Below are 900 nucleotides of genomic sequence, written 5' to 3' on the forward strand. Positions count from 1 at the left end.
GCATTTCCCGTTTACCCACTCTTTTCAAACTCCGCCGCATTCATTATTTATTTTTAATCAACGCAATCATAAACCAAACACTTTATTTATTTTCTCCATTACCAAAAAGTTTTCATCAAAATTACCAACGCAACCTATTTTCACAAGTCCCTGTGTTCGACCCTGGACTTACCAGAAAACTCGGAGGAATTTACACTTGAATTCCACTAGGAAAACTTGAGTGCACAACGCAATTCCATCAATGCATATCATCCATATTTCCACTTCAATAAAATAACGCACCAGTCAGCCATTACCACTTGAAGAATTCTGAGTGAGAACTCAGTCTTTTCACTAAAAAAAGAGAAGAGCTCCCCATTACAACCATCATTGAAGCAGCCATCATACAAACCAAAGGAAGCAAGAGATGTCCAGTGGCTTGACTTTTTCATTTTCTAATCTTTATTACCGTCTACATTTGTGTTATGAATTTGAGTGAAAAAATCATTCTACTTAATATAAATATGATTTCTTACACATGTCATCCATTCATGTCTAATCTTTCTTCTAACATGAGAAAATTAGTCTTTAATGGGTTGAGAAGGTCAAACTGACATTTTCATTAAGTTTTGCATGTGATAGAATTAATCTTGTTTAATATGTGCATATTACATTGCTTGAATCTACTCGAGAAAATAATTTATGTAGAAATAATCGATTGCTTGAGAAAACAAGTGATTGTGGACCTCATTAAACAAGGAAATAAGTAGCTTTAGAAATAAAGTTAACTTTTTGTCTTAAACTAACTCAAGCATGTATTCTAGAGATAGGATATTGTAGCTTAAAAATACCGAGAGATGAGTTCTTTATTTGAGTATTTAATGACATGAATGCCTAACTTATGCATTGAAGGAATGGAAT

The sequence above is a fragment of the Benincasa hispida genome, chromosome 4 (assembly GCF_027475165.1).
Source record: "Benincasa hispida cultivar pf3 chromosome 4, pf3_genome.v1.1, whole genome shotgun sequence".
NCBI lineage: Eukaryota > Viridiplantae > Streptophyta > Magnoliopsida > Cucurbitales > Cucurbitaceae > Benincasa > Benincasa hispida.